This window comes from Equus asinus, chromosome 6, assembly GCF_041296235.1.
Source record: "Equus asinus isolate D_3611 breed Donkey chromosome 6, EquAss-T2T_v2, whole genome shotgun sequence".
In the NCBI taxonomy this organism is placed as follows: Eukaryota; Metazoa; Chordata; class Mammalia; order Perissodactyla; family Equidae; genus Equus; species Equus asinus.
In genome coordinates this window covers 58,184,503-58,207,493 of record NC_091795.1, presented here as the reverse complement: position 1 = coordinate 58,207,493, position 22,991 = coordinate 58,184,503, and the positions used below count along the sequence as shown (strand labels likewise).

General features: G+C 38.6%; 1 long non-coding RNA gene across 2 annotated transcripts in view; it reads right to left on the bottom strand.

Annotated features, from left to right (window-relative positions):
- Window positions 1-18,130: 18,130 nt before the first annotated feature.
- Window positions 18,131-22,991, bottom strand: part of LOC123286344 (uncharacterized) — an 81,514-nt gene continuing 76,653 nt past the window's right edge. For both annotated transcript variants that reach the window (XR_011504293.1, XR_011504294.1), the window contains 2 exons: window positions 22,636-22,715; window positions 18,131-18,599 (listed from right to left, as the gene is read on the bottom strand). This is a non-coding gene — a long non-coding RNA (uncharacterized lncRNA). The remainder of the gene's footprint in view (window positions 18,600-22,635; window positions 22,716-22,991) is intronic.

Genomic DNA, 22,991 nt, shown 5'->3' with positions numbered 1-22,991 from the left:
TCATCATACTCATATTGCCATCACACATACACATATATCAGCTGTCTTAACCTAAGCTGTTTTAATTATTTTCCTTCCCTCTCAAATCCTAACAAACAGCATACATATTTTATTATATACTGAATCCTCATTCATATAGCAACCTGACCCAAGGCTCCAACCAATAAATGTAAAACCATAATATCTATCCAAATAACGCTGAAAGTCCCAGAGAGTTTCCCCATGTGATTTCCCAGATCCCCAGATGTCATTTCATTGTAGGGTAGGAAAATAACTCTCCAAGAGAAGTTCTGTTACTTTAAATTCCAAGATCCCAGATGAGTTTTCTTCTCAATTAGCATCCTGAAACACTGAAGTACTGACAGTTGCTAATCTTCATTGTGAATGAAGTTTTTATTTTAGATCCAAGGTCTATAATATTTTCTATGTCAAAATTTAAACAATCTACTGTTGTGGCTCCTGTCGGTTTATTGTGCCTGTAGAATTGACATTGTAAGTGCCATGCATAGGTCCTGAGAAGAAAAAAATGCATTGTAGAACACACATTGGTTTTCTGGAGACCAGAGAAAACCTAAAAGGCCTAGCAAAGGCCGCATGCCCCATCTATAAACTATTCAGCTACCTCATGACTTAAGCTGAAGCCATTACCTTGCAGTGGTCCAAAACTACATTCCTCAGAAACCCGTTTCTCCCTGGTGCTGAGGTACAGAATCTTGGTTTCAATGACATCCTTATTGCTTTAAGTAGATTCATGGATTCTATTAGGGTAAGTAAACTTCAGAGGGAAACACATGTATATTTTGAGTTTTATCTACCTCAAATTAATTTTTGATTCTTAGAATTTATAGCTTAAGAAATGTGCAAAAAACAACTAGTTGGAACTGAAAGGAGCTCATCACTTTCTTCAAAAGGTCTCTATTTCCAGATTAAAATGTTTTGCAGTCCTGCCCTCTGAAAACAAACAAACTTGAATTCAATAATGTTTAAAAAAAACTCTAAGTTTTCTCTAGAGCTTTAGTCTATCTATTTCAATCTGGGTGTAAAAGGTAGAAGAATAGTCTTTTGGGGGAAAAATTTTTCTGTATGAATAAAGAAGAGAAAACTATGCAGGTTGCCCCAGTTAATACATTATTTCTTTTGGTAGCTCTAATTCAATGAGGGAAACTTCAGCTCCTTCCATACAAGTAGTTAGGATAATTGGATTTCTTTTAACAGCCCAAGTTCTCAAGTCACACACAATTGAGTCAATATTGCAATACTAACCTCTTTCCCAAAAAACTTTGACATTTTTCCTATTTCCTTTTTCAGGTAGAAAATAGAACATGTAAAAACTGTTTATACTGAATTTTCCCTTTCATTATATTAAATAATTCCCTAGGATAAGTACAAGGAAATTCACATTAAGCATTTTTATTCCCCAATATAATCTTGAATATAAAGCTTTGTTAAAATAAAAATCCAAATAAGTCTTGAAAGCAAAAGAAGTTACTAGAAAGTAATCACTAGTCTTTAACATATGAAGGAAAGTAGATGGGTATTTTTGCCTGCTAGCTAGCAGAAATTTCTTGGTGGGAAGACTGTGGTTACCGACTGATGGTGTGTGTATTGGTACTCAATGCCATCTATCCTGATGTCTTCCAGACCCACTCCCCATCCTTGGTCCATTTATCTGTATAAAATTTATAATTATCTTGGGCTGGCCCGGTGGTGCAGTGGTTAAGTGCACATGTTCTGCTTCGGCGGCCCAGGGTTCGCCAGTTCTGATCCTGGGTGTGGACATGGCACTGCTTGGCAGGCCATGCTGTGGTAGGCATCCAAGACATAAAGTAGAGGAAGATGGGCACGGATGTTAGCTCAGGGCCAATCTTCCCCAGCAAAAAGAGGAGGATTGGCAGAAGATGTTAGCTCAAGGCCTAATTTCCTCAAAAAAAGAAAAATTTATAATAATCTGACAATTTCTAGGGAAGTCTTTATATAATTCACTTGGACATCTTGACAAATCCTTCACAATGTAAAGCATGTGTGTGAATTCTTTTTCCTGCCAATATATGGCACTCATTCTTCATGTGTGAAGTCATTTGCTCTGAAGGAGAAACTGCTTCCATCCATGGCTTTGGATGTGAAACCAGGTAGAAGTTTAAAGTGTAGATGTTCTCCGGCAGCTCCATTTCTGTGTAACACAGAGAACTCTACCCACTCAGATGTATTTATAGTTAATGTTTTCCTTGGCTTGGCTGTATTTTCAATAAAATGTCACAAGTTTTCTCAGAAAGCAATTAAAAACACAATTTAATCACTGATACCTGTCAGTGTTCATTTCATTATCACATGTGCCAGACGTACTTCTGAAGATGACAATTATTTATCTCAGCAAACCTGTTTCTCTTCAAGGAGCAGTCAAGAATAGGAATAAGGTTGCTGTATACTCTAATATGCAGTGACAGTTAACACAACTAACTACACAATGCTTAGGCGCTAGGGATGAAATGTAAATGTTGGTACAAGCATCCTATTTCTCAATGTTGATGGCTTGTTTTAACTTTTAAAGGCTTTACTACTAATGAATTTTCTATACAAGTAATTACAACAGTTGGGATATTTTGTTCTGGTTGTTAAATATTGAATTCAGAATATATTGGCACCCAATTGCTTTCTTTTTTAAAACATGCTAAAGGAGATAATGACAGCCAGTAGATCAAGAATGATAACTGTCTGTGATGGGACTGAGGGGTGGAGAGAGGCCTACAGGGCTGAGCAGAGGTATGTAGCCTGTCTTCTATGTGGTGCACACACATGAAGGATAGGCAAAGACTGATTGATTTTTAACTGAAAAGTAATGATTTCCTCAGCCTCCCAGTCATTTGTCTAACTATTCTGTCTTGGTGTTTATCATCTCACTAGAAGCAGAAGACCTGATCAAATGTGCATTTCTGAAAGCTCCAGAGATTGTTAACGCCCAATTTTCAGCCCATAAATCATTCTGTTTTTATATTACGTGACTCTGAGGTATCCATGCTACTAATTACAGATCTCCTTCTAAGGCTTTTATGACAGCCAAAGTGCAATTCTCAATCCCCAGTGACTTAGTCTGCCATTTATAGACTGAGTAATGTCACCATCGAGGCTGTAGAAGAAATTTTGTTGGAAGGCTAGACAAATTATGGTTGGCTGAAGCATCTGCCATCTGATCTCCCAATAATTTACAATATTAGCTATAAACATAACCTGTATGATATTTCCCCTTACCTTTATTTCAATTAGTTTCAATGTTTTTACTTTATTTTTGCCTAAACTATTTACCAATATAATATCATCTGATTCAAGATAACTGAGATTCAACTCAAGAAACATTTATGGTGGCACTACTATATTCCAAGAACTATCCTAGGGGATAACCATTTAAAAAAGAAACTCATAATTAGCTGGGACACACTGGATACACTGACCTTAGAATGTTCTGCCGAGTGATGAGTGCTGTAATAGGTGTACAGAGGGCTATAGAACCATGGAAGCTTCTCTAGAGGTAGTTAACCTTAAGCTGTAAAATGAGAATTCCTCTTGAAGTACAAGAGTTATAAGAGCACTTCAAAGGGAACATAAGCCAAATATAGGGGAGAGCAGGATCTGTTTGGGGAACACCGGCCACAGGGGAGAGTTTTATAGGAAGGGGAAAGCCAGAATAGAAACTTGAAAGGGAATCTCGGACTAGTTAAAACCAATTACAGACTCTTCTTGGTCCTATTCCTTTGGAATCATTCCAGCCCTATCTATTCCCACCCCCAAACTATAGAGGGGCATTATCAGTTCCCAGGTAGCCTATTTTGACTGGTTTTCCCATATCCATACTAGTCACTTGCTTTCTTCCTCCTTTCTTCTAACCACACTCAATTTTTCACCCCATAGGCAGAGTGATGTATCTAAGATGCAAATCTGATCCTGTCCCTCAGTGTCGCTAAAGCTCCTGCTTGCTCTAGCCCATATGTTCTAGTAGGTCATTTATAGCCCTTTATTGTCTGGTCCTCACTCTCCTTCCAGTTCCATCTTGAGGGAATCTCCAGCTAACAGTCCTTGAATTCAGCATGCTCTCATACCTCTGTGCTTTAGTGTGTGCTGAATCTCTAAGGAATTCTCCTCTCCTCCTGCATCCCCCTGAAAACTGGTACTCTTCTTTAAAGACTCAGCGCAGAAAGACCTATTTGGGAAGTACTTTCTAGAATCCTCCTCCCCTGAATAACACACACAGGATCAGCCTTTCCTTCCTCTCTGTTCTAACAACACTCCGTATATACCTCAATGAAAGCATTTATCATAATGATTATAATTATCTTTTGACCTTTTCCTTTACCTTTTGGTTCTTTGAAGGCTAAACAGTTCATCTAGTTCATCATTATCTCACCAGGAACCAGCAACAGTCCCTGGTCCATAGCAAAGTGTCAATATATGAACAAATGAATGAATGATAATATTTAAGTCAAAGAAGAGAGAATTTCAAGAAGGAACTAAGTCAATAGTCATTTTACACAGAAGATGAAGAGGAATTAGAATAGAAGTTACTAATAATCTTTTGAATAATAATTTCTCAAAAGATTAGGGTGAGTTGAGAAGTAAATTGGTAATAGGAAGGGGCAACAAGAGGTCTTCAGTACAATTTTTATAATTCGACCACATCTGTAAAACCAAGAAGAAATTAATAAAAACAGAAAGAGATCTCCAATACAATTTTTATAATTCGACCGCATCTGTAAGACCAAGCCGAAGAAAGTAATAAAAACAGAAAGATTGAAAATACAACACAGATGGGATAATTGATGGGAAAAGATTCCAGTGGAGATGAAAGAACAGGATCAAACCATATCTGGAGAGATTTGTCTTGTGGAGCAGAAAAATTTCTTCTTCCTAGACAGGTAGTAAGGAGGCATACTATGAACTGAAAAAATAGATAATTTCAGAAGTAGAAGAAATGGGATTTGAGTATTTATGCATTTATACCTTATGTCTTTATTGTTTGTTTCATGGCCCTTCACGTAATAATAGTTCAATAAATACTTGCTAAATGAATGTTAACACTATTTTGAGAGATAGGGGCTCACTATTGGAGTATGAGAACCTAAGAGACTTGGAGAATGTAGAGTAGTGCATGCAAGTGGTGGCTTGGGTGGAATAAAGCTTAGTTCTCCATAACATCTATCAGGCACCCATACAAAGTTCAAGCAATAATAGTAATCAGAATAGATATGGACTATGAACAGTCTTTCATTCTTGGGTAAGTGTGACTAAACTATCTTCAGAAGACTTTGCTGTTTTCTTGAATCTGTAATATGCAAACTAAATAAAAACAGAATGTTATTATGCAAATGCACATTCAAGGCAAGTCTCCTAGTCTCCCTTTCCAAACCGATTGTCAACATTCTGTTCCTCCTATCTAGAAATGCTAGAACTGCCTCTGAATATCCACTAAGGGGACCAAGGGAGAGAACAGACTAAGGTAAAGTCAAAAAAATTAAAAGCAGCACAGTAACTCAGTTGAAGGTAAACATCTTAAATCTGTAATGATATCAATTGGCGAGGCTTTCAAATTGTCTGGTTTGGTCTTGATAGGGCAAATGCCAAGGGTCTAAAGGTTTGGGGGTGCTGGTAAGAGTGGCTATGGGAATCCACGAGGAGAACACAAGAGCCAGAGAGGCATATGGCAGAGTGGGCAGCTGAGGGGATACAGTTAAACACAATTTATTCTGCTTAAACTGGAAATTAAGGCTTTGAGTTTCTTTGGCCAGAATGTCAATGGGCAAGTTAAGCGATAGTTGGGCACAGGATAGAGTGAGTCTAGTATGTAGTATGTTGTCAGTGAAAAGCATTTGTTTGGGCCTATGCCTACCCTCTTTCTACCAAGCAGCTGGTTGCTATTATCTCTTATTGCTTTTTATGCCATCCCGATTCAGAAAGACCTCTTATTACAGTTATAAATCAAAACAGGCATCTGAAGTTAGTTTAGAAAAGCCTGTGGATGCTTTCTCAGCATCCTTTCCCTTTGGTTAGATTTGTCCTGACTCATTCATTTAACAAGTATTTATAGAGAGCTGACTATGCCACACACTGTTCCATGCGCTGGGTTCTAACAGTAAACAGAGGCAAAATCCCTGCTCATACAGAACTTAATATTCTAGACAGTGGAAAAGAGATCCTAAATGACTACATATACACATAAAAGAAAAATAAAAAATAATTTTTACAAATAAGATAAATTGAAAAAAATAAAATGGATAATGTGGGGGTGAAAATGGACTGCTTCGATTGAGAGGTCAAGAAAGACCCCTCTGAGAAGTTCAAATGTGAGCTGAGAACTGATGGAGACCAGAGAGCCAGCCAAGACAATATGAATGTAGAACATTCAAGGCAGAGGTAATGGCAGGAAAAAAGATCCCAAGGCAGGAAGGAACTTGCAATGTGGCTGGAGCACAGGAAAGAGCTCGCAAGAAAGGTAATATGCTTGGGTCACAGTGAGGGAGAGAGAAAGGAGTACTAGATAAGGGCAAATGGGAAGACAGAAAACGATTTTTTTTGAAAGGCTGTGTAGGCTGTGGTAAATGATCTGAATATATTCCTACATACAATGGGAAGCCACTAAAGGGTTTCAGCAGAGGTTCGACATGATTTGATTTGTATTTCAAACAACACTTTAACTTTCACTTCCAGAAAGGATTTAGAGAGGAAATAGGGAAGCTATTTTTAGGAGGCTATTGCAGTAGTCTGAAAGAGAGATGAGGATTGTATTATCAAAGACAGTAGGAGTAGAAGGAGAAAGAAGTAGATAAACTCAAGATGTTTTTACAGATAGAACTGACAGGACTTTGTCACTGGTTGGATGTGGTTATGAAACAAAATGAGAAATCAACACTGAGTTCTAGGTTTTGAGCTGGACTGAATACATAGCAGTGCAATTTATCAGTATGAAAGAAGACTTCTCCATTTCTTCCAGGGTAGAAGCTGAGCCCCACAGAAGAGACAGTGTCCAACCATTCTAAAAATATGAAGTTCTATCTGAAACTCAGATGTACAAATTATGATTGTCAACTGAGGCTCCTTTTGAAGTTCTTCCTCCAATGCTTCTTCTCTCTTTAGCGTGCCATAACTTCTAGTGACCTCAGTTGAAAATGTTGTAGTCATCTGTGACTTCTTTATTTCTTTCACACACGAAATCCACTCCAACACACCCAGTCATGTGGATTCTGCTTCTAAAATGCCTCTGAGATGTGTATCATCTGCTATATTGCTGTTGACATTGCCCAGATCTGCTCAGAGTCTTCAATAGACCATTGCTTAGCACCTCCAAGTCCTTACTCTGCCTCCAGCTTTCCCCTTCTCTGCTCGTTCCCTTCAAGCTACAAGCTGTTACTACAATTGTATTTATAAATCAAGAATTGGATATATTTATATACTTACGTAAAATAGAAATCAGATAAAAATGTGATGACTCCCAATTTGCGAGTTAAGGCTAAATTCTTGAATGTGTAATAGACTTTTCCAAGGGTACATGATTAGAACAATACCAATCTCTGATAAAATTTTAATTGGCCTGAGAAAGAATTGAAAAATAGGACTTCTATATTTATATGTATATCTTTTTCAACTTAGTGGTAGAAGTTTGCCAATTGTCCTTTATTGAAAAGGATTGTAGTTTTTTTTAATATTGTGTCCTTTGGATCCATTTAAAGATTTCCAGTTGCTGGTCAGAAGAGACCCCCTATTAATATATGTTGTCTCCAAGGAAGTTGTAAGCATCTGGGACACCAGTAGGGATAGATGACCTGACAATGCCAATATTTCCTACTCTAGCCACAAATTATGCAGGAGAAAATGACCCAATCAGTAGAGAATTCTTCATCCAGAGAATGTACACAGTGCTGGAGAGAATTCTTTGCAGGAAATTGAAAGACACTGTAGGAGTCTAGACCCTTGTATGTCTACTTCAGAGATCTAATATCATCTGATGTCCTGTTTTAATAAAATTTTCTTTTGCCAAAGCCTGGTAAACGTGAGATTTAGGAGATGCTTGGGTGTTGTGGTGAGTGTTTGAGAAGAGTGTATAATTACTATAAAATAACCAGTAAATTCTATGTCACAGATATTTAAGTGACATCATTTTATTATATTCAATTATATTCTTGCCTCTTCTTATGAGTTTTTTCATATGGCTCTCCAAATAGCTTATAAATTTATTTTTAGGGTACGGATGTTGTCAAATATCCATCTACTTTCCATAAACATCTGGAGAAAATTACAGTTGTTCTTGAACATTCATTCAACTGAGTTTATTGCTTCCAGAGCTAAAGTCTTGTCTAGAATTGGCATAGAGAAAACACCAGAAGGAGATAGAAGAAGGATCTCTGAATTATAGGGAGGGTTCCAGTAAGAAGAAGGTGAAAGAAAACATATCAGAGATCAATTTGTCTTACTGGACAAAGTAGGAAGGGGTGAGCCTTGGGAAGAGATATACTGCCTGGTCTTTCTGAGATGACAAGGCACCAAGTAAGGTTTGTAAATAATAAACCCATAAGAAATTAAAGAAACAGCCTGCTGAATTTAAAGCAAAATGGACTTTGAGCCCTTGTGAATCTGTTCCCAAGTTAACCTCATAAAATTCTTAATTTAGAATTTCACAGTCACTCCCCCAATGGTTGCACATTAGAGGTGCAATGGGTAATTACTATTTTTTAGCATTACATGCAATTTAGACCATATTCAGGCCATGCAGTGTAAATTCTTTGCCTTGAATCTGACCCTAACCACAAGGTCTAATTATCTAACCAGGGCAGTTAGCAGGGCAGAGAGAACCCATTACCTAAAGCAGATTTTTGCAAAATGCCAGTTCACTCATCATTTATTGGCTAAAAAGCAATCTGACCTTGGGTATGAAGTTGTTTTCTAAAATTCATCTTGGAATCCAGTAAATCTATTAAAAACTGCAGAAGTTGAGATTATGAGCACCAAATACGTTTCCTAGACACAGTTGACATGATAGTGCAAAAAGCATTTCTTATGTTAATTTCTGATGTCAGCAATCCACTGCAGAGCTGTATTTGCATTCAGAATGTGCAGTCACAGAAGCAACGTGATCTAAAGGCTTGTCGTGTGTTAAATGGCTCACAGTGTTTTGCAGACAACAGGAAGTTTCACTTGCACAGAGTACTAGAATTAATGCATCAAGGTAGGTGACAAGCTCTTAAGCTGATACATACATCAAGGAACTGAGCTCCTCATAACCAACCCGTCATACTTGATTATGTTCCGGGAAAATGCCCCACATACAAATGTGACTTTGTTTATTAGATCTAACATATTAAATGAGAGTAAAAATTACTCTCATTTTTATATAGGAGGATGTATTTCCATAAACTATATAATGGAGAATCATTTAAACAACATTAACTATAAAGAATTTGGAAAAAATATTGTTAAAGTTTGCATTAAAATGTCATGAGATCAGAGAGGCTTAGAACAAATGATTTGATGGAGTCTTATTTTCTTGCAAGTCTGTTTTACTTGAAGGAGGGTAAACACTTCCTTAAAATTCTCTCTCTCATAAACAGAACAACTCAATCTTAAAAGTTCTTAATGCAGATATTCTGAAATTGTTCATTTGGGCTAATGACAAAGAATAAGGAAGGAAAGGAGAATCGTGTGTTCCCAAGGCAGAAGAAATTGCCAAGTTCTTGCTCTCAGAGGAGTTGGTTATTAAAACCAGTTTGACAGTATGATCTTGCCAAGCTTTAGTGAAAGGTGCATATTTGTACAAGGGTAATATCAGAGACCCCATGATAGTGTGAGCCAACGTCAGCAGTAGGTTCAGTGTCCGGTGACTCTTTCAAAGGAACGGAGACTGACTCATGAAAGCTAAGTGAGCTATTAATACTCAAATGTAAGAATCTGGCAGCATCTGGGTGTGGAAGGTGCAGAGCAACAGAACTGGGTGTGGTCAAACCTTGAACTAGGCAAGTCCAAATGAGTGGGAGACGTAGTGGAGAAGGGACCACAAAGCTATGATGACTAACTAGTTACTTTCTTAAGCCACTTGAGTAGAGTGATTTCATTCTACGTATCATAAATGTAGGGAGTCAATACAGTGTACGGCTATGAGCGGAAGTTTTAGCACCAGAAGAACATTAAGCTCTCTCTCCTGTATTACCTCTATGACCTTGGACATGTTATTTAACTTCTCTAAGTCTTAATTTCTCCATCTGTAAATGGGATAATACTTGCAGGTGGGGTTGCAATGAAGAAGCAACATGAGCACTTAGTAATGTAAGTGGCATATAGAGAGTGCACAATAATATTACCTTTTATTAGCATTGCATTTGTGCTCCTTATGTCACCCCAAATTACAGAGAATAAAGACAAGATTAATCCAAAGTCTGGGATGGGCCCCAGCTCTGTGGCCTTAATTGGTCCTAGCTATGTTTAGGGGCATGTTGAGCAGCCCAGGAAATTGTTAGCTTGAGGTCTTTCTAGGTACAGTGGGTCTCCATATCGGCTGCACTTTGAAGATACCTTGGGAGCTTTATAACGATTCTGTGGCCCCAGTTTTAGAGATTCTGATATGATTGATGTGGCAGGTGACTTGAGTATCAGAATTTTTAAAATCTCCCAGGTCAGGTGATTCTAATGTGCTGGGAAGACTGGTATCACCATCTTGGAGAATAGCCAAATGAGTGCAAGGACATCCGTCAGACTAAACATTTCTCTAAAGGAGACTGAGCTATGTAAACAGTAACTACTTAAACCAGCCCAAACAGGGAGATGAGCTTAGAACTGACAGTAAATTTCATAAAAAAAGAATAAACCAAGAGAGACTAACATATTATTAATGGAAAATTTAAATTTTTTCAATCAGTAGGATGGCAACTTATAAGGAAAGTAAAATCAGTTCTAAAATGTCTAACACCTGCATCTCATGTGAACACCTGACAAGTGGTATATTGAGACTGAGATAGATGGAGATGGAGATGGGACCAAAGACAGAGATTAAGATAGAGATAGAGACAGAGAAGGTCAGCAGAGTCTTGAAGACGGCCTTGTGAATATATAATTTCTGGATGCACCAAACATTTCAAGTTCTATATTTGATGAATTATATGCCAATCCTGAATACTCTGTAAGTTTAGAAGTAAATTTGACAGTGAAGTAGGAAGAGGCCTGGGAGTACTTGATGCAGAGAAAAAAATTTAAAAAAGAAAGAGAGAGATGTTTAGAAACAACAATAGTAGCAGCAGCAAGAATAACAGATCAGCAGAGTAAGCAATAACAAATAAATAAATAAAGGGATTGAAGGTAATGCACACACACAAAAATAAATGAACTGAATGTTTTAGAAGGAAGCAGGAGCAAAACCAGAAGGGAAAGTGGGTAAGTGTCACTATAGGTAGGAAATCACTCTTCCTGTTTTTGGAGGAGATTCTGGTTAGGATGGAAAGTCTGCTCTTGCTCCTCACTGAGAGGCTGAAGTTACTACCACAAGTGTCTTCTCCTTTATTAGCAGGTGCCAGGGGACTTAGCAGCCCATTCCACGTGTTCTTGTCTTTGAGTCACTAACAAGAAACACTAACATTGGAAAGACAATAAGCAAGCAAGGGCTGATGGGTGAATGCTCCCTTAAGAGCAAGTAGGAGGGCTGAGTTTGTGTTTCAGTTTTCAAAGAAGAAAGAAATCTAATCACTTCTTAAGCTTTGATTTTGGCAGCCAGACTTGTTCTCCCAATAGATTCTTCTACAGAACTCAGAGCTATAAACCTTAGGTTGCCAACAACAGCCTTGCCTCTGCAGTCCATCTAACAGCCCCAAGGTCATCTGTAATTTGCATAATTAGCAGTTCTAATTTATTTTTTTCTTCAAAAATCAGAGTTGTGATAAAAATGGAAATACATAATATTTTTGTTCTTCACATGGTTTTCATTCTGGGTTGCAATTGTTTTTAAGGACTAGAAGAGAGTAATAATTAGGATCCATTATCAAGATGATTGGAACACTGAATCACTATAATGACCTCTGTCCATATAAATCCTGATGGCCTCTTCCTATAAATGATAGTTTTATAGCCATTTCTGCCATCTAAACTTACGGAAACAAAGTAATCCTGTCTTGCTAAGACAGACTCTACTTCCAAGAATATTAAGTGGAATTGTCTTTTCCAGAGAGAAAGTTACAAGTATTTCCCCTCAGAGTAGCAAGTGGAGGGTGATTACATTCAAACAGGGTCACCAGATGGCAGGGCCCACCGCTGCCAGATGCTGCAGTACCTCTGGCAGCTATTGAGAAAGGAGAGAAAGGGCTTTGTTCATGGTTCACCAACTTCTCCACTAAATCACCAGCTTCTTGGAAAACCACAGCTCATCCTCTTTCTCTGGGGAGCAAGCAATAAAAGAAAACTTGTGTAAAGAACGATTTTCATTTATCCTTTTTTTAGAGTCTGTGCACAGTGAAATGAGGGTTTCTATACGAATATTTTTTCTGACTTACTGGCTGCCCTAGTCACTTCTTTCAATGTTTCCACCAGAGCTCTTTTTGTTTGTAATCTGTGTAAAGATGTAAAGATGATTTCTCTTTAGTATATTTTTTGCCGGTTTTATTGAGATATAATTGATCTATAACATTGTATAAGTTTAAGGTATACAACCTAATGATTTGATATATGCATGTATTGTGAAGTGATTACCACAAGAAGTCTAGTTAACATCCATCACCTCACATAGTTATGATGTTTTTTTCCTTGTGGTGAGAAATTTTAAGATCTACTCTCTTAGCAACTTGAAAATATACAATATAATATTGTTAACTATAATTACCATGCTGTACAGTACATCCCCAGGACTTATCTATCTTATAACTGGAAGTTTGTACCTTTTGACCACCTTTACCTGATTCCCCCACCCTCATTCCCTGCTTCTGGCAAACACAAAGCTGATCTGCCTCTATGAGTTTGGTGTTTTTAGATTCCACATATAAGTGATATCATACAGTATTTGCCTTTCTCTGACTTGTTTCACTTAGCATAATGCAAATCAAATCAAATGCAAATGCAAATAAAAACCACAATAAGAAATCACCTCACACCTGTTAGAATAGCTATCAACAAATAAATAAGAGATGAATGCTGGCGAGGATGCGGAAGAGAGGGAACCCTCCTACACTGTTGGTGGAAATGCAAATTAGTATAGCTGCTATAGAAAACAGTAGGGTGGGTCCTCCAAAAATTAAAAATAGAACTACCATGTGATCCAGCAATCCTTCTTCTGGGTATTCATCCAAAGAAGATGAAATCACTATCTCAAAGAGATATCTACAACCCCATGTTCACTGTAGCATTATTTAGCCAAGACATGGAAACAACCTAAGTATCCACCAACACGTGAGTGGATAAAGATATATATATATATGTCTATACACATCTGTATATATAGATATAGACATGCACAACACACACACGCATACATATACACACACATACACAATGGAATAATATTCAGCCATAGAACAGAAGAAAATCCTGCCATGTACAACATGAAGGGACCTAGAGGGCATTATGCTAAGTTAACTGGTCAGACATAGAAAGACAAATACTCTATGACACGTTCAGTATATCTGGGAAAGATGAGGGAAAGGCGATGGGAGGAGGGGTGAGGATTGACCATCATGATTCCAAATTCCTGCCATTGCTCTCTACTCAGCCACAGCTTTCTTCACTTTCTTTACTGTTGCTCGCAGCCTAGAACTCACAGACTCAGCACCCTTCCATGCAATGCTACAAGGAGACAGAGTCCTCTGCAGGGCTGGCATCCCAAAGAGGAAGGCCTCATTTTCAGGATGAGCATACATGCTGGTTTGCCTGAGACAATCTGGTTTTTGCCAGTTGTGTTGGCATATTTATTAATTGTACTTCCTTTCTCTATAAAAGGGTCCTTACTTGGAAAACAAATGTATGGTCACCCTGCTGATTTCTCTTTATATCACCCCTTCTCACTTCTATCTATGCTACCACCACAAAAATCTGATATCAAGATATTCCAGATTTTACTGAATAATTGGAGAAACTTAAAGAGAGCAAGGAATAAGTTAAAGAATTTCGAGGGAAATACGATACCCATGATTTTCCTTATAGTCCAAGGGAAAAAGACTGAATATATTTTTCTTTTTAGAGGGTCCATCCACAGATGCATCACAGTTTCTAATGTTTCCCCCATCCTGAAGACCATACTAAGTTGCACACAGCGGCTGTGTGTGTGTGGACACATGCAAGCAGGAGTGGGGTTGATCTCCATGTACTCCTCTCATTAAGTTATTCTAATTATACACACAGTCTTAATGAAATTAGCTTCCTTATCATGTATGAGACGCAGACACAACTTTAAGACAGGTCCCCTTCCAACCAGATTGCCATGATGAGACCCAACTGCGCAGAAACCTTGGCCCCTCCACCTTCCACACCTGCTCTGAGAGCACCGTAAACTCTCTACGGTGTCAAACCCCACAAACCTCCCCGTGGGAGATAGTTTCACTCCAGGGACCACCTCTCTTCTCTTAGAAGTCCTCAGTAATCAGACTAGTACTCATGGGTGCATTTCCAAAATCTGATTTATTTAATATATTACAAAAGCATCGTTTGAGGATAGAGCAGAGAAGAAGTACTATGGAGGCTCCAGCTAAACAGTCTAGTGTGGATTTTGGTGTGCTAAGTCGAGTCTTCTTTGAGGAGTTCTTATCAATATGAATTGACTTTATTGTTTCTGTAAGCATCCAGCAAATAATTGTTGGAATACATCCTCACATATACAGGCACATGTACAAAAAGCCATCCCAAGAGAATCATCTGTTCTCAGGAATAGCACAATCTAAATTCAAAAGGAGAGAAAAACGTATATCTAACTGCCCTGCAATTAGCAAGGCCACCGATGCCCACAGTGGAGGTAGAGTGCTGTATATTTTATGTTGAGTGATGTTAGTTGCATTTCCCTATCCTCCCTGTTTTCACAATATGTTCCCTTAAGCCTGCAAAGATCAAGAAATAAACATAAAACATTACAGAATCCCTGAATATCTTCTCCAGTAGATTCACAAATATTCAGCTAATAGTTGATCTTATAACCTGGGAGGACTGGAAAAACGCGCATACAGAGAGCCCTCTCACTCCCCAGCCACTGTCCAGAGGCGGGACGATTTTATGTGTATTGTTATAACATCACAAAAAAAAGCTGAAAAAATCTTACGTTTATTTCCTCCTCTATCTTCTTTGTAATTTCTGCATTTTCTCTTGCATTTAAACCACTTCTGCCTTAAGCACGTTTATGTCACACAGGATATTATGTGTAGACCACAGGCAATGCCATGAAAAATAAGAAGGAAAAAAAGGTTTACATCTGCTTAATGCTTTCTGGTACAAAAATATAATGATATTAAATATATGTCCAATCAGGTGGATCAGCCCACATATTAATAAGAAATTTTTCATTCCCACCAAAAAGATGAGGCAGCATGGGAGAGTGAATAAGACAGAAAGAAGTCAAGGTGATATGGATTAAAATCCTGGGACCACCACTTACTTCCTTTGCAACCTTGGGTAATTTACTTAAATTGCCCTGAACCTCAATCATCTTGGTTGAAAAACAGATATAATATTCCCTATCTTGTAAAGTTCTTCAGAGAATTAAACAAGAAGGCAAAGGAAAACATTTAACACTATGTGTGGTGCCTGCCACTTCCACTGCCAAGTCAGTCACTGCCCAGGGCCTACGGGACGGTCTTACCTGGTTGCTTGACCATATCTCAAACTCAACTTGGCCAAAAATGAGCCTGTCATTTTTCTTTCAACTCACTTCTTCTCCTTGAGAAAAACATCTCACGACAACTTGCGTGAATCATCAGTGGTTGCTCCTTCTCCCTCACATTACATCCAGTCAGTTGATCAATCTGGGGCCCACTTCAAAACAGCTCTCTTATTTTTCCTCCTCCTCTCTGTTTCCATGGCCACTGTTTTAGTTCAGGTCTCCATAATCTCTCCTTTTGAATATCTTTCCAATTTTCATTGGTCTTCTTGCCTCCAGACTCTACCCTTTGTAATCCACTCTCCCAATTCTGCTAGAATGATCTTTGTAAACTACAAGGCAGCCACTAACTTTTCCCTGAATGTGTCACCCTTGCTCAAGACTCTGGACCTTTGTAAATGCTATTTCCTTTGAAATGCTTTTCCTTTTTGCATTTGAATTTTTAAACCTAACTTGCTCTTTGATCTCAACTGGAAAGATTCCACCAAGGTCAACTACTCAGTCTTAGGGTCCTAAGCTAGTTGCAAATAAGTTTGCTATAGCAGTACGTAATGATCTATTTAAATGTTTTCTGCCTAACTAAATAAAGAGAATGAGCTTTTTGTCTTTGAATCTTCAGTATCTAGCATAGCACATGGTACCTCGCCTGGTTCTCTGCCTGTGCTGAATAAACATGTGAGTGAATGAGCAAGTGGACATGGAAACACTCATTTATTTGAACTGACATGTGTCACAGGCATCATCATGAAAAAGGGCTGATAGTTGTGAAGTGAAAATGCTGTGGACACATAAACTTGAAGACTGGAAAGAATGATAACTACCATACCAGAAAAGAAATGTCAAAATGAGTTTGCAGTGTTTACTTTAAAATGTGCCCAGCCGGTTTTGGTTCTGGGAGATTTTGCTACTGTGTTTATCAAAATGCATACGTCTAACAAAAAATGCATAGAGCTGCCATCAGTTACCCTGAAGTGACCTTCTAGAAACCAAAATGTTAGTGTGGAAAACATACAAATGACCCAAAGGCTAGGGTGATCATAATTCATTCATTCAACAAATATTTATCTGAGATCCTGATATATACCAGGCACTGATTTTCTATAAAATATTGTTTTTAATGGAACCAATGACAGTTGATATATTTCAGCCAAAAAGACTCCAAAAGTAATGTATTGGGAGAGCACTGAGGTGTTCACTTCCTGTAGAAATTAATTTTTCCACTGCCCTGAGCATAAATTACCTTCCTAGGGAAGATTATATTCTATGGCAAGACCTTTCTCTAGTTCAGTCTCATACATTAAAAAAAATGGCATACCAAGGTGAGATGGTGTGTTGGGGTTCCCCAAGACTACCCCCAGGGTCAGTGACTTCCTAGAAGGACTCCTATGACTCGGCATACAATCATACTGATGGAGAAGATTTAACAATGAAAATAGGCAAACAAAATCAACAAAGAGAAATAGCACATTGGGGAAAAGTCTGGAGGAAGTCAGGTATAAGCTTCTGAGAGTCCTCTCCCAGTGGAGTCACACAGGATGCATTTAAGTTCTCCAGGAACAAGTTATGACAGCATGTGAAACTGGCTGGCTTCAGTGTGATTACCATTCACAAACCTTTGTGGGAGAGGTGGAGGGAGAGTGGGCACACTGCTGAAAGATTACCAAAGGAAGGCTAGAAGTAAAATAATGTGGAAAGAATACAAAAATCTTGCACTGCAATGCAATTCAGATCCCAAAGCTTTATAATTTGTGATTCTAATTCTCTTTAAGTCACAACATGTCTAATTCTAAGAATCATCCTCTTTCCTCATAATTTATCGTTAGGAATAGACGTGTATAATATCGCTCATTGATGCATTAGTAAATTCTGCCCTCCTTCTAGAATATCTATATTTAATGCAGTTATTTTTTACTTGACTATCTGGCTTCTAGACAACAGATACTACATGAGTCCTCTTAAGGTGATAAATTTTTAACAACTGTAGAGGAGGGGAGTAAACTTCAGCCTACAGGCCATATTCAGCCCAAAGTTTGTTTTCATAAATAAAGTTTTATTGGAACACAGTGCATGTCCATTCATTTACGTATTGCTTATGGCTACTGTCTTCCTCAAAGGCGGAGTTGAGTAGTTGTGACAGAGACTGTATGACTTGCAATATCTAAAAAATTTACTATCCAGCCCTTTACAAATGTTTGCCAACTCTTCTACTATAGGATCCAGGCTATAAATTGAGCATTATTTCTAGAAACCTATTTTATAACATAAAAATACTAAAACAGATGACAGCAATAGACTAAAAGCAAACATTTTTAAATGTGTTTTTATAAACTTTATTCAATATGTCAAAATTAAACACAATATAAACACTACAACATAAGTGTTCCCTTTTGGGTAGCACATTTCTGAATGAGCAAAAAAGGGCCTAGGTTTTATATGACAAGAGCCATTCAATACGAGCAATGCTTTCTTTCCTAAAACTGTGTAGCAAGCAGAGCCTTTTCCCATTGCTCCAAGAATTTTCAAGCAGCATTACAAATTGACTTGAGTTTTATTCTCAAAAAAATATTGTTTTATGATTTAATGTCCATTAATTGCCTCCCAAAGTTTTGAGGTGCTAAATTCCAGCAAGAGGATTTCCTCATTTTCTTCTTTAACTGTCCTTGGTTGAAGTGTGGCAGCGGACGAAAGTCACAGATTTACTCATTGCTGGCTTCAATGTTGTAGTCATTTTATGGACATTATTATGGAGCTGGCTGTGATTTTCGGGGTCTCATCAGCAATTACTATTGTCCTAAGAACACAGAGGAACAAGTCAAACTACAGGACCAAGAAGACCTGTTCAGAGCCTGAAATGAGAATAGGTTTACTGCTTGCTGTAACTTTAGCTTTTCAAGAATCCCCGTGACCTAAATTCTTCTCGCTAGAGCCAGACTTTCATCTCTTCCTTATATATCCTATTAATTTTTTATTGTAATAGTTGTACAACAGAAATGCTGTATCATGAAATAGATGCTACAGAAAATTCCATTTGTCCTAAAGGATAATTCAGACATTACCCTCACATATTTTTGCCATCGCCCACACTTTTTAAAATCTGTCCCATATTTGGGTCTCAGGAGAGTGAGATCTCTACATCGATCCTGCCCACACGCTTCTATACTGCTGCTCTGGCTCCTCACTGACAGATCTGGGTTGGCCTTTCTCCACACTGGCTGCACCACTTTATGGTGCTGTTTGGATGAGAGGAGAAAACGACAGTCTCATTTTACACATTCAGCACCTCTGATCTTGAGCAGGAGCTGAAGTGTTGAGATCTGTCCCTAGGAATTTGCAGAGCCTCCAAATCTGTTACACGGCACATCATTTCCAGGAAGATTCCTATCTGCCTCCCCCAGAATGCTTCACAGTGTCCAGGAGAGGGACAGTTCAGACACGGGGGCAGTTACCTTGCAAGTGGTGCTAAGGAAATCTCAGGATAGAGCCTTAGGGAAACCAGCGAAAGCTTAATTTTTTAAAAACTAAATATATGACTGATTTCTTTTATTCATATACTAAAAATAACAAGAATAATAATGATAATAATAATAATTCTAGGTAAAATTTTTAAACCCTTACTCTGTATCAAGCATTATATCAAATTATATTGAACAAGAGATAGAAAACTACGGTCTATGGGCTGGCCATTCCTCTTTGTAAATAAAGTTTTATTGGAGCACAGCCGAACTCACTGCTTACATACGGCTGCTTTTCCTCTATCGTGGCAGAAGTGAATAGTTGCAACAGAGACCACATGGCCCACAAAGCCTGAAATATTTACTATCTGGCCCTCTACAGAAAAAGTTTACCGACCTCTGATATAGATTAACTCAGTTAATTCTTGTGAGAACTCTGTGATGTAGGTACCTTTATTATTCTCACATAAATAAGGAAATTGAAATTCAAGAGGCTAGGAAACATTCCCATGGTCAAAAAGTAGGTGGCCTAAAGGCCTCACAGGTTTTACAGTGACTTTAGGCAAATTGTTTCACCTCCCTGGTCCTCAGTTCCCTGCTAGACAAAGAAAGGCCTCAGGTGGGATGGCAGCCATGCTGTTTCCCATCTACAACTTTGTGCGTGACCAGCCTGCTCTGTCATTTCACACAGCCAAAGATAAAGTCAGATTTTGCTACAAAAGCCTGATATCCATTTATGTCAAAAGAGAGTCTCCAAATGCCACTCAAGAAAGGGATTTCACAGAAATAACTAGAGGAGTAAAATGAAATCATTACTGTTATACCAAAAAATGATGCCAGAGGCCTGTTCTCTATCATTAAATCACATGAATGCCTTGTTCCCCACCGTACCATGAGCACAATTACTAATTCTAGGACAACAGTTTCCAACAGCATGTATAAAATACAAAAATTAGCCTTGAGTATTATGAGGTATGTTACAAGAGAAGCTTCTGATGGCCCCCTCTTCAGTCTGATAGCCCTTTGATGTGATCAGGCTGTTTCCTAAGTACACCTTTCACTTCAATCCATAGGCATTCAGCTAAGCACCACAAGTACAGCTCTGAGATCCATTCTCACTCTCTTCCTGCTCCATTTCACTCACAGAGGTGCTGCCCCCTGCAGGCTGTATTTCCTAGGTCCAGCAGAGTTGCTATTGGCTTGGTTCCCACAATGGAAGGTTCTCAGTGGAGAACAGAGGAAGAAAAATGCCTCTTGTACTCCCCTCCCCCTCCTGCAGCGTCTCTGGCAGAGAGTGTTTCTCCTCCACAGCTCCAGCTCATTTCCCACCAAGAAGACTGATCAGGATTCCACCTTCCTTTACCTGACATCCTCCCTCAGGCTCTGGTAACCCTTTCCTGCTGTTACTAATCTCTGCTTGCTTCATTGCTCCCTGTTGGTTTCTCCGTGCTTATGTTACCTGTATAACTAGGCCCCTGTATTAAATCTTTTTTTTTAAAGATTTTATGTTTTTTCCCTTTTTCTCCCCAAAGCCCCCGGTACATAGTTGTATATTCTTACTTGTGGGTCCTTCTAGTTGTGGCATATGGGATGCTGCCTCAGCATGGCTTGATGAGCGGTGCCATGTCCACGCCCAGGATTCGAACCTACGAAACACTGGGCTGCCTGCAGCGGAGCGCGTGAACTTAACCACTCGGCCACAGGGCCGGCCCCTAAATCTTCTTATTTTAAACACTTAAAGTTCTTATGTTTTCTTAGATTTCCCCTAACAAATGCATGACTCTTGGACAGGTTCAAATCACCCAGGATTCTGTCACAAACAACAGACACAACAGACAAGCCTCTAAGTGTGCATGTTTTTCCTGTCCAAACTCAACCCAATCTTCACCATGAGCCTCGTTTCTCTTAGGAACTGAAACAGCTCTGACCATTCATACATTTGTCTAAATTTTTGAATTTAATGGAAAGTTTTCCAACGAAGACCCATTTATTGCCATAACCGAGAATATACAAAAAATATATGGTGCACAATACTCACTGTCCAGGAATTAATAAGTCTCTCTGGGCAGGTATGATAAACTCATATTAAAATGATTAAGTGATATAGTGAGGTGTGTCATTAAGCACATATGTGTAAGGAAGTGACACTATGGCTATTACTGAGGTCTCAAAGGAAAAAATCATTGCAGTTGGGAAGAATTAAGAAATGTTTTCAAGTCAAGAGCCAGGTCAAAGGTGAATGCCTTGGATGGACAACAGACAGAAGAAAGGACATTCTAGATAGGGGGCTATCATAAACAAGAGCACAGCTCAGTCCAAGTCCAAGTGAATAATTACTCATTTACATGTGAATACAGACATGCCGAAGTTGGATATAGTGATTAGACGTTTAACTATTTAATGATAGGCAAAAGAGAAAGTGCCCTCTGATCTTAACAAACAGCATTGTGTGGGTAAAGGAGCACTGGCTTTGGAGTCAGCAAGACTTGAGTTTGGATCCTGGCTTTGACTTTGCTGTTGGCATGACCGTGCATCCTTTTCTTAAGCTGTCTGTATCTCAGTTTCCTCAAATGTCAAATGGAGATGAGAATTTCTTACAAGGTTGACATAAACTTGAAATGGAGTGGTATACATGAAATGTTTAACAGGGTATCCAACAGACCATAGGCACTCAGTTAATGACGGTGGGGGATGGTCTCGTTAGAGTCTTTTTTGAGTTCAGTAGTGAGTCAATCAGCTGATCTTTAAGGAGTACTAACAGATGACTGAAGATGCTCCCAGAATTGTTGTGAAGATTAAATGAAAGGATATATATAAAAGCATTCAATAAATCTGCCTGGCTCAGAGAAGCTGTTCCACTTGGTATTTATCATTGACATTATCACATATATGTGATCTCAGGGGTATTACAACAAATGTACATGGTCTCTGCGCTCAAGAAATATATCATTTAAGAACCCGAGATGTAAAACAGAAAAAATAACAAAGTAACTCCTGTGTGGGGTGTAGGATATGTGTGTGTGTGTGTGTGTGTGTGTGTGTGGCAGTATCCTCAGAGCAGCCTTGATTGTGCAAGGTGTCTACTGGGAACTGAGGAGAAGGTCCAAATGAGAGTTGAGGAAAATATTCTTACTGACCAGCACTGAAGTCAGGTCTGTAATGTGAGCGAGAACTTAGAAAGCCAGGCATGACTCACTATGTGGAAGGCAGGTTGGTTGAGACGGCATTTGTTATATCACTGGGTTTGAGTTTTTCTGTATGTAAAAGTGGATTGTGCAAGAGATTAAGGTAGGGAGCAGTGGACAGAAAGTTTTGAGGCCCTGGAGATAATTATTAAAAAATGTAAAACAGTCTTTATTTGGGGGTGCTACTCACAAGTTGACATTGATACAGAGACTTCCAAGGAGAAATGGCTTTTCATGAGGTCTGTGGTTTTTCTGTGGTCAAATCTCCGTCTAGGGGGGCAAAAACAAGGAGCAAAGAAATTAGTTATGGACAAACTCACAGACAAACCCCTAAATAGGAAGGCCTACTCAAACTTCTTGAAGGCTAACATTAGATGGAGGCACAATACCCGTCTCTGTGGCGTTAACACCCTTTCAGGAGCAAATGGACCGTGGCTCCGTCATTGTTAATCCTGCCAAGAGAGAAAATTATGATTATATCTGCCCCTTTGTTATTTAACCATACCTAAACCTTCCTTGAGGTTGTAACTACTTTTATTTTTTTTC